We start from the raw sequence: 14,106 nt of genomic DNA, 5'->3' as shown, positions 1-14,106 counted from the left end.
TGCAGTGATTGGTCAGTTTGGGATGATGAGTCAGTTTGGGATGATGGTTCAGTTTGGGGTGATGGGTCAGTTTGGGGTGATGAGTCAGTTTGGAGCGATGAGTCAGTTTTTGGTGATGAGTCATTTTGGGATCATGGGTCAGTATGGGGTGATGAGTCAGTTCAGGGTGATGGGCCAGTTTGGAGTGATGGGTCAGTTTGGGGTGATGGTTCAGTTTGGGGTGATGGGTCAGTATGGGGTGATGGGTCAGTTTGGAGTGATGGGTCAGTTCAGGGTGATGGGCCAGTTTGGAGTGATGGGTCAGTTTGTGGGTGATGAGTCGGTTTGGTGAAATGGGTCAGTTTTTCGTCATTAGTCTGTTTGGGGTGGTGCTTCAGTTTGTGGTGATGAGTCAGTTTGGGTTGATTGCTCAGTTTGGGATGATGGGTCAATTTGGGGTGTTGAATCAGTTTGGAGTGATGAATCAGTTTTTAGTGATGGATCAGTTTGGGGTGATGGGTCAGTCTCGTGTGATGCGTCAGTTTGGGGTGATGGGTCAATTTGAGGTGATGGGTCAGTTTGGGGTAATGAGTCAGTTTGCAGTGATTGGTCAGTTTGGGGTGATGAGTCAGTTTGGGGTGATGGTTCAGTTTGGGGTGATGGGTCAGTTTGGGGTGATGAGTCATTTTGGCGCGATGAGTCAGTTTTTGGTGATGAGTCATTTTGGGGTCATGGGTCAGTATGGGGTGATGAGTCAGTTTGTGGTGATAAGTCAATTATGGATGATTGGTCAGTTTGGGGTGAAGTGTCAGTTTGGGATGAAGTGTCAGTTTGGGTTGATGGGACAGTTTGGGGTGAAGAGTCAGTTTGGAGTGATGAGTCAGTTTTTGGTGATGGGTCAAATTGGGGTGATGGGTCAGTTTGGGATAATGAGTCAGTTTGGAGTGATGGGTCAGTTTTTGGTCATGGGTCAGTTTGGGTTAATGGGTCAGTTTGTGGTGAAGTATCAGTTTGGGGTGAAGGGTCAGTTCAGGGTGATGGGCCAGTTTGGAGTGATGGGTCAGTTTGTGGGTGATGAATCGGTTTGGTGAAATGGGTCAGTTTTTAGTCATGAGTCTGTTTGGTGTGGTGCTTCAGTTTCGGATGATGCGTCAGTTTGGGGTGATGAGTCACTTTCTGGTGATTATTCAGTTTGGGGTGATGCGTCAGTTTGCGGCGATGAGTCATTTGTGGTGATTATTCAGTTTGGGATGATCGTTCAATTTGAGGTGATGAGTCAGTTTGGGTGATTGGTCAATTTGGGGTAATGATTCAGTTTGTGGGTGATGCGTCAGTTTGGGTTGATGGGTCAGTTTGGGGTGATGAGTCAGTTTGGGGTGATGGGTCAGTTTGGGGTGATGAGTCAGTTTGGAGCGATGAGTCAGTTTTTGGTGATGAGTCTGTTTGGGGTAATGGGTCAGTATGGGGTGATGAGTCAGTTCAGGGTGATGGGCCAATTTGGAGTGATGGGTCAGTTTGGGGTGATGGTTCAGTTTGGGGTGATGGGTCAGTTTGGTGTGATGGGGCAGTTTGGAGTGATGGGTCAGTTCAGGGTGATGGGCCAGTTTGGAGTGATGGGTCAGTTTGTGGGTGATGAGTCGGTTTGGTGAAATGGGTCAGTTTTTGGTCATGAGTCTGTTTGGGGTGGTGCTTCAGTTTGCGGTGCTGAGTCAGTTTGGGTTGATTGCTCAGTTTGGGATGATGGGTCAATTTCGGGTGTTGAATCAGTTTGGAGTGATGAGTCAGTTTTTAGTGATGGATCAGTTTGGGGTGATGGGTCAGTCTCGTGTGATGCGTCAGTTTGGGGTGATGGGTCAATTTGGGGTGATGGGTCAGTTTCGGGTAATGAGTCAGTTTGCAGTGATTGGTCAGTTTGGGGTGATGAGTCAGTTTGGGGTGATGGTTCAGTTTGGGGTGATGGGTCAGTTTGGGGTGATGAGTCAGTTTGGAGCGATGAGTCAGTTTTTGGTGATGAGTCATTTTAGGGTCATGGGTCAGTATGGGGTGATGAGTCAGTTTGTGGTGATAAGTCAATTATGGATGATTGGTCAGTTTGGAGTTAAGTGTCAGTTTGGGATGAAGGTTCAGTTTGGAGTGATGGGGCAGTTTGGGGTGAAGAGTCAGTTTGGAGTGATGAGTTAGTTTTTGGTGATGGGTCAATTTGGGGTGATGGGTCAGTTTGGGATAATGAGTCAGTTTGGAGTGATGGGTCAGTTTTTGGTCATTGGTCAGTTTGTGTTAATGGGTCAGTTTGTAGTGATGAGTCAGTTTGGGGTGATGGGTCAGTTTGTGGAGGTGCGTCAGTTTGGGGGATGAGTCTGTTGCATTGATGGGACTGTTTGGGGTGATGGGTCATTTGGGGTGATCGGTCAGTTTGTGGGTGATGAGTCGGTTTGGAGAAATGTGTCAGTTTTTGGTGATGAGTCATTTTGGGGTGATCGGTCAATTTGAGGTGATGAGTCAGTTTGTGGGTGATGCGTCAGTTTGGGGTGATGAGTCAGTTTGGGGTGATGGGTCAGTTAGGGTGATGGGTTACTTTGGGTTGCTGATTACTTTGGGGTGAAGATTCAATTTGGGGTGATGGTTCAGTTTGGGGTGATGCGTCAGTTTGGTTTGATACGTCAGTTTTGGGCCATGACTCAGTTTGGGGTGATGAGTCAGTATGGGGGGAAGAATCAGTTTGGGGTGATGGGTCAGTTTGGGGTGATGAGTCAGTTTGGGATGATGAGTCAGTTTGGGGTGATGGGGCAGTTTGTGGTGAAGGGTCAGTTCAAGGTGATGGGCCAGTTTGGAGTGATGGGTCAGTTTGTGGGTGATGAGTCGGTTTGGTGAAATGCGTCAGTTTTAGGTCATGAGTCTGTTTGGGGTGGTGCTTCAGTTTCGGATGAGGCGTCAGTTTGTGGTGAAGAGTTACTTTGGGGTGATTATTCAGTTTGGGATGATGCGTCAGTTTGCGGCGATGAGTCACTTTGTGGTGATTATTCAGTTTGGGATGATCGTTCAATTTGCGGTGATGAGTCAGTTTGGGGTGATTGGTCAATTTGGGGTAATGTGTCAGTTTGTGGGTGATGCGTCAGTTTGGGTTGATGGGTCAGTTTGGGGTGATGAGTCAGTTTGGGGTGATGGGTCAGCTAGGGTGATGGGTTACTTTGGTGTGCTGCTTACTTTGGGGTGAAGTTTCAATTTGGGGTGATGGTTCAGTTTGGGGTGATGCGTCAGTTTGGTTTGATACATCAGTTTGGGGCCATGAATCAGTTTGGGGTGATGGGTCAGTAAGGGGTGAAGAATCAGTTTTGGGTGATGGGTCAGTTTATGGTGATGGGTTACTTTGGGGTGCTGATTACTTTGGGGTGAAGATTCAATTTGGGGTGATCGTTCAGTTTGGGGTGATGCGTCAGTTTTGTGTGATGCGTCAGTTTGTGGAGATGAATCAGTTTGGGGTGATGAGTCAGTTTGCGTTGATGGGTTAGTTTGGGGTGATGTGTCAATTTGGGTTGAATAGTCAGTTTGGAATGGTGAGTCAGTTTTTGGTGATGGGTCAGTTTGGATTAATGGGTCAGTTTGGGGTGATGAGTCAGTTTGGAGTGTTGAGTCAGTTTTTGGTGAAGAGTCACTATGGGGTGATGGGTCAGTTTGTGGTGATGAGTCAATTTTGGGTGATGGGACAATTTGGGGTGATGGGTCAGTTTGGGGTGATGAGTCATTGGGGAGATGCGTCAGTTTGGCGTGATGAGTCAGTTTGGGGTGATGCGTCAGTTTGGGGCGATGAGTCAGTTTGTGGTGATGAGTCAGTTTGGAGTGATGGTTCAGTTTGGGGTGATGGGTCAGCTTGGGGTGATGGATCAGTTTGGGGTGATGTGTCAGATTAGGGTGATGGGTCAGTTTGTGGGTGATGAGTCGGTTTGGTGAAATGAGTCAATTTTTGGTCATGAGTCTGTTTGTGGTGGTGCGTCAGTTTGGGGTGATGAGTCCGTTTGGTGTGATGGGTCAGTTTGGGATGATGAGTCAGTTTGGAGTATGAGTCAGTTTGGGGTGATGAGTCAGTTTGGGGTGATGATTCAGTTTGGAGAGATGAGTCAGTTTGTGGTGATGGTTCAGTTTGGGGTGATGGGTCAATTTGAGGTGATGGATCAGTTTGGGGTGATGGGTCAGTTTGGTGTAATGGGTCAGTTTGGGGTAATGAGTCAATTTGGTGTGATCGTTTAGTTTTGGGTAATGGGTCAGTTTTTGGTGATGGTTCACTTTGTGGTGATGGGTCAGTTTGGGCTGATGAGTCAGTTTGGTGTAATGAGTCAGTTTGGGTAATGAGTCAATTTGGTGTGATGGTTTAGTTTTAGGTAATGGGTCAGTTTGTGTTGATGGTTCAGTTTGTGGTGATGACTCAGTTTGGGGTAATGTGTCATTTTGGGGTGATGGGTTAGTTTGGGGTAATGGGTCAGTTTGGGGTGATGGGTCAGTGTAGGGTGAAGGGTTACTTTGGCGTGATGAGTCAGTTTGGGGTGATGGGTCAGTTTGGGGTGATGAGTCAGTTTGGGGTGATGGTTTAGTTTGGGGTGATATGTCAGTTTGGGTTGATGGGTCAGTTTGGGTTGGTGGGTCAATTTGGGGTGATGAATCAATTTGTGGGTGATGCGTCAATCTGGGGTGTTGGGTTACTTTGGGGTGATGAGTCAATTTGGGGTGATGGGTCAGTTTGGCGTGATGGGTCAGTTTGGAAAATGATTCAATTTGGTGTGATGGTTTAGTTTTGTGTAATGGATCAGTTTGCGTGATGGTTCAGTTTGTGGTGAAGTGTCAGTTTTGGATGATGGGACAATTTGGGGTGATGGGTCGGTTTGGGGTGATGAATCAGTTTGGAGTGATGGGTCAGTTTGGGGTGATGAGTCAGTTTGGATTGATTGGTCGGCTTGGGGTGATGGGTCAGTTTGTGGTGATGCGTCAGTTTGGAGTGATGAGTATGTTTTTGGTGATAAGTCAGTTTGGGGTGATTGGTTAGTTTGGGGTGCTGGTTCAGTTTGCGGTGATGGGTCAGTTTGTGGGTGAGGAGTCGGTTTGGTGAAATGGGTCAAATTTTGGACATGAGTCTGTTGTGGTGGTGCGTCAGTTTGGGTGATGAGTCAGTTTGGGGTGATGATTCAGTTTGGAGAGATGAGTCAGTTTGTGGTGATTGTTCAGTTTGGGGTGATGGGTCAGTTTGGGGTGATGGATCAGTTTGGGGTGATGGGTCAGTTTGGCGTGATGAGTCAGTTTGGGATAATGAGTCAATTTGTTGTGATGGTTTAGTTATGGGTAATGGGTCAGTTTGTGGTGATGGTTCACTTTGTGGTGATAGGTCAGTTTGGGCTGATGAGTCAGTTTGGTGTGATGAGTCAGGTTGGGTAATTAGTCAATTTGGTGTGATGGTTTAGTTTTGGGTAATGGGTCAGTTTGTGGTGATGGTTCAGTTTGTGGTGATGAGTCAGTTTGGGGTGATGAGTCATTTTGGGGTGATGAGTCAGTTTGTGGCTGATGCGGCAGTTTGGGGTAATGGGTCAGTTTGGGGTAATGGGTCAGTTTGGTGTGATGGGTTAGTTAAGGGTGAAGGGTTACTTTGGCGTGATGAGTCAGTTTGGGGTGATGGGTCAGTTTGGGGTGATGAGTCAGTTTGGGGGTGATTGTTTAGTTTGGGGTGATAGGTCAGTTTGGGTTGATGGGTCAGTTTGGGCTGGTGGGTCAATTTGGGATGGTGAATCAATTTGTGGGTGATGCGGCAATCTGGGGTGTTGGGTTACTTTGGGGTGATGAGTCAGTTTGGGGTGATGAGTCAGTTTGGGGTGATGGTTCAGTTTGGGGTGATGGGTCACTTTGGCGTGATGGGTCAGTTTGGGATAATGATTCAATTTGGTGTGATGGTTTAGTTTTGGGCAATGGATCAGTTAGTGTGATGGTTCAGTTTGGGGTGATGGGTCAGTTTAGGGTGATGGGCCAGTTTGGGGTGATGATTCAGTTTTGGGTGAAGCGTCAGTTTGGGGCAGTGAGTCAGTTTTTGACGATGAGTCATTTTGGGGTCATGGTTCAGTGTGGGGTGATGAGTCAGTTTGTGGTGATGAGTCAATTATGGATGATTGGTCAGTTTGAGGTGAAGAGTCAGTTTGGGGTGAAGGGTCAGTTTGGGGAGATGGATCAGTTTGGGTTGATGGGACAGTTTGGGGTGAAGAGTCATTTTGGAGTGATGAGTCATTTTTTGGTGATGGATCAGTTTGGGGTGATGGGTCAGTCGGGTGTGATGAGTCAGTTTGGGGTGATGGGTCAATTTGCGGTGATGGGTCAGTTTGGGATAATGAGTCAGTTTGGAGTGATGGGTCAGTTTTTGGTCATGGGTCAGTTTGGGTTAATGGGTCAGTTTGTGGTGATGACTCAGTTTGGGGTGATGGGTCAGTTTGTGCAGGTGCATCAGTTTGGGGGATGAGTCTGTTTGGATTGATGGGTCAGTTTGGGGTGATGGGTCAGTTTGGGGTGATGGGTCAGTTAGTGTGATGGGTTAATTTGGAGTGCTGATTACTTTGGGGTGAAGATTCAATTTGGGGTGATGGTTCAGTTTGGGGTGATGCGTCAGTTTGATTTGATACGTCAGTTTGGGGCCATGAGTCAGTTTGGGGTGATGAGTCAGTTTGCGGTGATGGATCAGTTTGGGGTGATGGGTCAGTTTGGGGTGAAGAGTCAGTTTGGTGTGATTGTTCAGTTTGGGGTGATGAGTCAGTTTGGAGTGATGAATCAGTTTTTGGTGATGTGACAATTTGGGGTGATGGATCATTTTAGGGTGATGAATCAGATTGGGGTGATGGGTCAGTTTGGGGTGATGAGTCATTGGGGAGATGCGTCAGTTTGGGATGATGAGTCAGTTTGGGTAGTTTGGTCAGTTTGGGGTAATGAGTCAATTTGGGGTGATGGTTTAGTTTTGGGTAATGGGTCAGTTTGTGGTGATGGTTCATTTTGTGGTGATGGGTCAGTTTGGGCTGATGAGTCAGTTTGGTGTGATGGGTCACTTTGGGTAATGAGTCAATTTGGTGTGATGGTTTAGTTTTGGGTAATGGGTCAGTTTGTGGTGATGGTTCAGTTTGTGGTGATGAGTCAGTTTGGGGTGATGTGTCATTTTGGGGTGATGGGTTAGTTTGGGGTAATGGGTCAGTTTGGGGTGATGGGTCAGTTTAGGGTGAAGGGTTACTTTGGCGTGATGAGTCAGTTTGGGGTGATGGGTCAGTTTGGGGTGGTGAGTCAGTTTGGGGTGATGGTTTAGTTTGGGGTGATAGGTCAGTTTGGGTTGATGGGTCAGTTTGGGTTGGTGGGTCAATTTGGGGTGATGAATAAATTTGTGGGTGATGCGGCAATCTGGGGTGTTGGGTTACTTTGGGGTGATGAGTCAATTTGGTGTGATGGGTCAGTTTGGCGTGATGGGTCAGTTTGGAAAATGATTCAATTTGGTGTGATGGTTTAGTTTTGGGTAATGGATCAGTTTGCGTGATGGTTCAGTTTGTGGTGAAGTGTCAGTTTTGGATGATGGGACAATTTGGGGTGATGGGTCGGTTTGGGTTGATGAATCAGTTTGGGGTGATGGGTCAGTTTGGGGTGATGAGTCAGTTTGGAATGATTGGTCGGTTTGGGGTGATGGGTCAGTTTGTGGTGATGAGTCAGTTAAGGGTGAAGGGTTACTTTGGCGTGATGAGTCAGTTTGGGGTGATGGGTCAGTTTGGGGTGATGAGTCAGTTTGGGGTGATGGTTTAGTTTGGGGTGATAGGTCAGTTTGGGTTGATGGGTCAGTTTGGGTTGGTGGGTCAATTTGGGGTGGTGAATCAATTTGTGGGTCATGCGGCAATCTGGGGTGTTGGGTTATTTTGGGGTGATGAGTCAGTTTGGTGTGATGAGTCAGTTTGGGGTGATGAGTCAGTTTGGGTTGTTGGTTCAGTTTGGGGTGATGGTTCAGTTTGGGGTGATGGGTCAGTTTGGCGTGATGGGTCAGTTTGGGATAATGATTCAATTTGGTGTGATGGTTTAGTTTTGGGCAATGGATCAGTTAGTGTGATGGATCACTTTGGGCTGATGGGTCAGTTTAGGGTGATGGGCCAGTTTGGGGTGATGATTCAGTTTTGGGTGAAGCGTCAGTTTGGGGCAGTGAATCAGTTTTTGACGATGAGTCATTGTGGGTTCATGGGTCAGTATGGGGTGATGAGTCAGTTTGTGGTGATGAGTCAATTATGGATGATTGGTCAGTTTGAGGTGAAGAGTCAGTTTGGGGTGAAGGGTCAGTTTGGGGAGATGGATCAGTTTGGGTTGATGGGACAGTTTGGGGTGAAGAATCAGTTTGGAGTGATGAGTCATTTTTTGATGATGGATCAGTTTGGGATGATGGGTCAGTCGGGTGTGATGAGTCAGTTTGGGGTGTTGGGTCAATTTGGGGTGATGGGTCAGTTTGGGGTAAGGAGTCAGTTTGGAGTGATGGGTCAGTTTTTGGTCATGGGTCAGTTTGGGTTAATGGGTCAGTTTGTGGTGATGACTCAGTTTGGGGTGATGGGTCAGTTTGTGCAGGTGCATCAGTTTGGGGGATGAGTCTGTTTGGATTGATGGGTCACTTTGGGGTGATGGCTCAGTTTGGGGTGATGGGTCAGTTAGTGTGATGGGTTACTTTGGAGTGCTGATTACTTTGGGGTGAAGATTCAATTTGGGTGATGGTTCAGTTTGGGGTGATACGTCAGTTTGATTTGATACATCAGTTTGGGGCCATGTGTCAGTTTGGGGTGATGAGTCAGTTTGCGGTGATGGATCAGTTTGGGGTGATGGGTCAGTTTGGGGTGAAGAGTCAGTTTGGAGTGATTGGTCACTTTGGGGTGATGAGTCAGTTTGGAGTGATGAATCAGTTTTTGATGATGTGACAATTTGGGGTGATGGGTCAGTTTAGGGTGATGAATCAGATTGGGGTGATGGGTCAGTTTGGGGTGATGAGTCATTGGGGAGATGCGTCAGTTTGGGATGATGAGTCAGTTTGGGTAGTTTGGTCAGTTTGGGTAGTTTGGTCAATTTGGGGTGATGAGTATGTTTTTTATGATGAGTCAGTTAGGGGTGATGGTTCAGTATGGGGTGAAGAATCAGTTTGGAGTGATGGGTCAGTTTGGGGTGATGAGTCAGTTTGGGGTGATGGGTCAGTTTATGGTGATAGGTTACTTTGGGGTGCTGATTACTTTGGAGTGAAGATTCAATTTGGGGTGATCGTTCAGTTTGGGGTGATGCGTCAGTTTTGTGTGATGCGTCAGTTTGGGGCGATGAGTCAGTTTGGGGTGATGAGTCAGTTTGCGGTGATGGGTCAGTTTGGGGTGATGGGTCAATTCGGGATGAATAGTCAGTTTGGAGTGATGAGTCAGTTTGGAGTGATGGGTCAGTATGGGATGAAGAATCAGTTTGGGGTGATGGGTCAGTTTGGGGTGATGTGTCAGTTTGGGGTGAAGAGTCAGTTTGGACTAATGAGTCAGTTTTTGGAGAAGAGTCAATTTGGCGTAATGGTTCAGTTTATCGTGAAGTGTCTGTTTTGGGTGATGTGACAATTTGGGGTGATGGGTCAGTTTGGGGTGATGATTCAGTTTGGGGTGATGGGTCATTTTGGGGTGATGAGTCAGTTTGGATTGATTGGTCGGTTTGGGTTGATGGGTCAGTTTGGGGTGATGCTTCAGTTTGGAGTGATGAGTATGTTTTTGGTGATAAGTCAGTTTGCGGTGATGGTTCAGTTTTGGTGATGGGTCAATTTGGGGTGATGGGGCAGTTTGGGGTGATTGGTTAGTTCAGGGTGATTTGGCCAGTTTGGAGTGATGGGTCAGTTTGTGGGTGATGAGTCCGTTTGGTGAAATTGGTCAGTTTTTGGTCATGAGTCTGTTTGGGATGGTGCTTCAGTTTCGGATGATGCGTCAGTTTGGGGCGATGAGTCACTTTGGAGTGATTATTCAGTTTGGGGTGATGCATCAGTTTGCGGCGATGAGTCAGTTTGGGGTGATTATTCAGTTTGGGGTGATCGGTCAATTTGAGGTGCTGAGTCATTTTGTGGTGATTGGTCAATTTGGGGTGATGTGTCAGTTTATGGGTGATGCGTCAGTTTGGGGTGATGGTTCAGTTTGGGATGATGCGTCAGTTTGGTTTGATACGTCAGTTTGGGGTCATGAGTCAGTTTGGGGTGATGATTCAGTATGGGGTGAAGAATCAGTTTGGGGTGATGGGTCAGTTTGGGGTGATGAATCAGTTTGGGGTGATGGGTCAGTTTATGGTGATGGGTTACTTTGAGGTGCTGATTACTTTGGGGTGAAGATTCAATTTGGGGTGATCGTTCAGTTTGAGGTGATGCGTCAGTTTTGTGTGATGCGTCAGTTTGGTGCGATAAGTCAGTTTGGGGTGATGAGTCAGTTTGAGGTGATGGGTCAGTTTGCGGTGATCGGTCAGTTTGTGGGTGATGAGTCGCTTTGGAGAAATATGTCAGTTTTTGGTGATGAATCATTTTTGGGTGATCGGTCATTTTGAGGTGATAGGTCAGTTTGTGGGTGATGCGTCTGTTTGGGGCGATGAGTCACTTTGGGGTGATTATTCAGTTTGGGGTGATGCGTCAGTTTGCGGCGATGAGTCAGTTTGAGGTGATTATTCAGTTTGGGGTGATCGGTCAATTTGAGGTGATGAGTTAGTTTGGGGTAATTGGTCAATTTGGGGTGATGAGTCAGTTTGTGGGTGATGCATCAGTTTGGGGTGATGGGTCAGTTTGGGGTGATGATTCTGTTTGGGGTGATGCGTCAGTTTGATTTGATACGTCAGTTTGGGGCCATGAGTCAGTTTGGGGTGATGAGTCAGTTTGCGGTGATGGGCCAGTTTGGGGTGTTGGGTCAGTTTGGGGTGAAGAGTCAGTTTGGAGTGATGAGTATGTTTTTGATGATGAGTCAGTTTGGGATGATGGGTCAGTATGTTGTGAAGAATCAATTTGTGTTGATGGGTCAGTTTGGGGTGATGAGTCAGTTTGGGGTGATGGGTCACTTTATGGTGATGGGTTACTTTGGGGTGCTGATTACTTTGGGGTGAAGATTCAATTTGGGGTGATCGTTCAGTTTGGGGTGATGTGTCAGTTTTGTGTGATGCGTCAGTTTGGGGTGATGATTCAGTTTGCGGTGATGTGTCAGGTTGGGGTGATGTGTCAATTTGTGATGATTTGTCAGTTTGGAGTGATGAGTCAGTTTTTGGTGATGGGTCAGTTTGGGGTGATGGGTCATTCGGGTGTGATGAGTCTGTTTGGGTTGATGGGTCAGTTTGGGGTGATTGGTCAGTTTGGGGTGATGAGTCAATTTGGAGTGATGAGTCAGTTTTTGCTGAAGAGACACTTTGGGGTGATGGGTCAGTTTATGGTGATGAGTCAGTTTTCGGTGATGGGACAATTTGGGGTGATGGGTCAGTTAAGGGTGATGAATCAGTTTGGGGTGATGGCTCAGTTTGGGGTGATGAGTCAGTTTGGGTTGTTTGTTCAGTTTGGGGTGATGGGTCAATTTGGGGTGATGAGTCAGTTTGGAGTGATGAGTATGTTTTTGATGATGAGTCAGTTTGGGATGATGGGTCAGTATGTGGTGAAGAATCAATTTTGGATGATGGGTCAGTTTGGGGTGATGAGTCAGTTTGGGGTGATGGGTCACTTTATGGTGATGGGTTACTTTGGGGTGCTGATTACTTTGGGGTGAAGATTCAATTTGGGGTGATCGTTCAGTTTGGGGTGATGCGTCAGTTTTGTGTGATGCGTCAGTTTGGGGCGATGAGTCAGTTTGGGGTGATGATTCAGTTTGCGGTGATGGGTCAGGTTGGGGTGATGTGTCAATTTGGGATGATTAGTCAGTTTGGAGTGATGAGTCAGTTTTTGGTGATGGGTCAGTTTGGGTACATGGGTCAGTTTGGGGTGATGAGTCAGTTTGAAGTGTTGAGTCAGTTTTTGGTGAAGAGTGACTTTGGGGTGATGGGTCAGTTTGTGGTGATGAGTCAATTTTGGGTGATGGGACAATTTGGGGTGATGTGTCAGTTTGGGGTGATGAATAAGTTTGGGGTAATGGGTCAATTTTCTGGTGATGAGTCATTGGGGAGATGCGTCAGTTTGGGGTGATGAGTCTGTTTGGGGTGATGCGTCAGTTTGGGGCGATGAGTCAGTTTGTGGTGATGAGTCAGTTTGGGGTGATGGTTCAGTTTGGGGTGATGGGACAGCTTGGGGTGATGGGTCAGTTTGGGGTGATGGGTCAATTTAGGGTGATGCGTCAGTTTGGGGCGATGAGTCAGTTTGGGGTGATGATTCAGTTTGCGGTGATGGGTCAGGTTTGGTTAATGTGTCAATTTGGGATGATTAGTCAGTTTGGAGTGATGAATCAGTTTTTGGTGATGGGTCAGTTTGGGTTAATGGGTCAGTTTGGGGTGATGAGTCAGTTTGAAGTGTTGAGTCAGTTTTTGGTGAAGAGTCACTTTGGGGTGATGGGTCAGTTTGTGGTGATGAGTCAATTTTGGTTGATGGGACAATTTGGGGTGATGTGTCACTTTGGGGTGATGAATCAGTTTTGGGTAATGGGTCAATATTCTGGTGCTGAGTCATTGGGGAGATGCGTCAGTTTGGGGTGATGAGTCAGTTTGGGGTGATGCTTCAGTTTGGGGCGATGAGTCAGTTTGTGGTGATGAGTCAGTTTGGGGTGATGGTTCATTTTGGGTTGATGGGTCAGCTTGGGGTGATGGGTCAGTTTGGGGTGATGGGTCAGTTTAGGGTGATGGGCCAGTTTGGGGTGATGGGTCAGTTTGTGGGTGATGAGTCGGTTTGGTGAAATGGGTCAGTTTTTGGTCATGAGTCTGTTTGTGGTGGTGCGTCAGTTTGGAGTATGAGTCAGTTTGGGGTGTTGGGTCAGTTTGGGATGATGATTCAGTTTCGAGAGATTAGTCAGTTTGTGGTGATGGTTCAGTTTGGGGTGATGGGTCAGTTTGGGGTGATGGACAGTTTGGGGTGATGTGTCAGTAAGGTGTGATGGGTCAGTTTGGAGTAATGATTCAATTTGGTGTGATGGTTTAGTTTTGGGTAATGGGTCAGTTTGTGGTGATGGTTCACTTTGTGGTGATGGGTCAGTTTGGGCTGATGAGTCAGTTTGGTGTGATGGGTTAGTTTGGGTATTGAGTCAATGTGGTGTGATGGTTTAGTTTTGGGTAATGGGTCAGTTTGTGGTGATGGTTCAGTTTGTGGTGATGAGTCAGTTTGAGGTGATGTGTCACTTTGGGGTGATGAGTCAGTTTGTGGCTGATGCGGCAGTTTTGTGGTGATGGGTCAATTTGGGGTAATTGGTCAGTTTGGGGTGATGGGTCAGTTTAGGGTGAAGGGTTACTTTGGCGTGATGAGTCAGTTTGGGGTGATGGGTCAGTTTGGGGTGATGAGTCAGTTTGGGGTGATGGTTTAGTTTGGGTGATAGGTCAGTTTGGGTTGATGGGTCAGTTTGGGTTGGTGGGTCAATTTGTGGGTGATGCGGCAATCTGGGGTGTTGGGTTACTTTGGGGTGATGAGTCAGTTTGGGGTGATGAGTCAGTTTGGGGTGTTGGTTCAGTTTGGGGTGATGGTTCAGTTTGGGGTGATGGGTCAGTTTGGCGAGATGGGTCAGTTTGGGATAATGATTCAATTTGGTGTGATGGTTTAGTTTTGGGTAATGGATCAGTTTGTGTGATGGTTCAGTTTGGGGTGATGGGTCATTTTGGGTTGATGAGTCAGTTTAGGGTGATCGGTCAGTTTGAGGTGATGATTCAGTTTTGGGTGAAGCGTCAGTTTGTGGTAGTGAGTCAGTTTGTGGTGATGAGTCAGTTTGGGGTGATGGGTCAGATTGGGGTGATGGATCAATTTAGGGTGATGGGCGAGTTTGGGGTGGAGTGACAGTTTGTGGGTGATGAGTCGGTTTGTCGAAATGGGTCAGTTTGGGGTCATGAGTCTGTTTGTGGTGATGAGACAGTTTGGGGTGATGTGTGGAAAGATGTGCTGAATCATCTTTCGAATGATGTCTAGAATGATGTGCAGAATGATGTGCAGCATGATGTGTC

Source organism: Pristiophorus japonicus, unplaced genomic scaffold (genome assembly GCF_044704955.1).
Source record: "Pristiophorus japonicus isolate sPriJap1 unplaced genomic scaffold, sPriJap1.hap1 HAP1_SCAFFOLD_117, whole genome shotgun sequence".
Lineage (NCBI taxonomy): Eukaryota > Metazoa > Chordata > Chondrichthyes > Pristiophoridae > Pristiophorus > Pristiophorus japonicus.
This window is presented reverse-complemented; position numbering follows the sequence as displayed.